Source organism: Nelumbo nucifera, chromosome 1 (genome assembly GCF_055504915.1).
Source record: "Nelumbo nucifera cultivar China Antique chromosome 1, China Antique-T2T, whole genome shotgun sequence".
NCBI lineage: Eukaryota > Viridiplantae > Streptophyta > Magnoliopsida > Proteales > Nelumbonaceae > Nelumbo > Nelumbo nucifera.
This window is the reverse complement of record NC_142649.1, coordinates 91,943,736-91,946,068: the sequence shown is the minus strand read 5'-3', so window position 1 is coordinate 91,946,068 and position 2,333 is coordinate 91,943,736. Positions and strand designations below refer to the sequence as shown.

The 2,333-nt window shown below is 36.5% G+C and overlaps 1 non-coding gene across 1 annotated transcript; it reads left to right on the top strand.

Annotated features, from left to right (window-relative positions):
- Window positions 1-1,516: 1,516 nt before the first annotated feature.
- On the top strand, window positions 1,517-1,623 carry LOC148803553 (small nucleolar RNA R71). The gene has a single exon (XR_016081641.1). It is a non-coding gene; the product is annotated as a small nucleolar RNA R71 (small nucleolar RNA).
- The last annotated feature ends 710 nt before the right edge of the window (window positions 1,624-2,333 follow it).

The following is a 2,333-nucleotide window of genomic DNA, read 5'->3' as shown; positions in this document are numbered from 1 at the left end:
ATCTTAGCTGCCCAAACATCTATACAGTCAATTGCATATATTTCATGTTCACTTGTGTTGGGATACTTCATGGTTTGAAATAAGTTAAACACCACTTCTTCACCATTGATCCTAAGAGTAAGTAGACCCTTTTGTACATCAATTAAAGCATTACCAGTAGCAAGAAAGGGTCTCCCTAGAATCAATGGCATTGTCCTATCTTCCTCCATATCCAACACAATGAAATCAGCAGGAATGATGAAATTACCTACTTTGACTAAAACATCTTCTACTATTCCCCTAGGGTATTTAATGCTTCGATTAGCAAATTGCAGGGTAATAGTTGTAGATGTTAGTTCATGCAATCTGAGTTTTTCAAAAATAGAGTAGGGCATTAAATTTATACTAGCACCCAAATCACATAAAGCTTTTTCAAATTCGGTATTCCCTATGGTGCAAGGTATAGAAAAACTCCTTGGATCCTTAAGCTTTGGGGGCAATTTATTTTGAAGAATGGCTGAGCACTCTTCATTTAACTTCACCATTTCATGGTCTTTTCATTTCCTTTTGTTTGACATCACCTCCTTCAAGAATTTGGCATATTTTGGCATTTGTAACAATACATCAAGAAGAGGGATGTTAATATGTATCTTTCTAAAAACTTCTAAAAATTTCTCAAAATGTTTATCCAAATTAGCTTTCAAAACACTTTTGGGGTAGGGGAGAGGAAGTTTAATAGCATCTAAATTCAGTTTAGGTGTACTCCCTTCAGCCTCCTTTTGTGGATCGACCACTTCAGCTTTCTGGTCATCATTCTGGGTCTCGCCAATTGTTTTCCCACTTCTTAAAGCAATGGCATTCACTTGCTCCCTTGGATTTTTCTCTGTGTTGCTAGGCAATCATCCATCTTTTCTTTTTGACAACATATTTACAATCTGCCCCACTTGGACTTCTAAGTTCTTAATTGATGCTTCTTGACTTAAGAATCTTTTTTCATGTTCTTGAAATTTTGTTTCAGAAACATTAATGAACTTAGAAATCATTTCTTCTAAATTACCCTTCTTTTCTTGTGGGGGCAGCTATTGTTGGAATCCCATGGGCGCTTTTTGTTGGTTGTTGTTCCATGAAAAATTTGGATGACTCCTCCACCCTGGGTTGTATGTGTTCGAATAGGGGTTGAAATTTGGCCTGCCACCATGAGAAATAAAATTAGCACTTTCAGGTGAAGCAAAAGGATTACCTAATGGACAGTTAGAATTAATATGTCCTAATTGGCCACAAAAATCACATGGATTGCTAGATGATGCATTCATTGCTGCAACATTAAGAGTATCTAATTTTTTTATTCAGACTAGCAAGTTGAGTAGATAAAGCTGCAAAAGAATCGATAAAGTTGTTCGACACCATTTCTTTCACTAGGTCATAAGCTTCCTCTGACGTTTTCCTCATGATTGTGCCACCTGCAGCTACATCAATAATGGAACAATTAGAGGTGGTAATACCATTATAAAAAGTTTGGATTTAACGCCAAGTTGGTATCCCATGGTGAGGACACTTCGTAAGCATCTCCTTGAATCGTTTCCATGCTTCATACAAAGATTCCCTCTCTAATTGAGCAAAAGTAGTGATATAATTAATTAATTTTACTGTTTTAGAGGGTGGAAAATACTTAGCCAAGAATTTTTGGGTTAAGTCATTCCAAGTGGTGATGCTTCCTGCAGGGAGTGAGTTAAGCCAATCTTTAGCTCTATCACGCAATGAAAATGGAAATAGTCTAAGCCTAATAGCATCATCGCTAACTCCATTATGTTTAAATGTATCACATATTTCTAGGAAATTAACAATATGTGCATTAAGATCATCACTTGGTAACCCACTAAATTGAATACTCGTCTGAATCATTTGGATAATTGCAGGCTTGAATTGTGGGCTTGCAAATGCTGGAAGTAGCCCCATCAATAGTTGGACAAGCATAGTCCAAAAGGGTGCGATTTGCTTCTGCCATCTCTTCTCTTGCTGGTTCGCCTTCTTCAACCTCCTCTCTCATTTTACCTTTGTTGGCTCTTTGCAATAAGTGAAGGGTTCTCTCTATTTCAGGATCGAATCTTGCTAGACCTTCTCTTTTATTGCGTGTCATGCACTAATAAATCTGAACACAACAAGAGTTCGAACAAATAAAATAAAAAAAATAAAAACAAAAATAAAAGTCCAAATTAACCAAGGTTAGCAAGTTCTAATATTATTTTAGGATGAAATCCCCGACAACGGCGCCAAAAACTTGATAGCTATAATTATAACCCTAGCAAGTGCACTAGTTATCAAGTAGTATAAAAATATCGTTCCCACGAGGATTT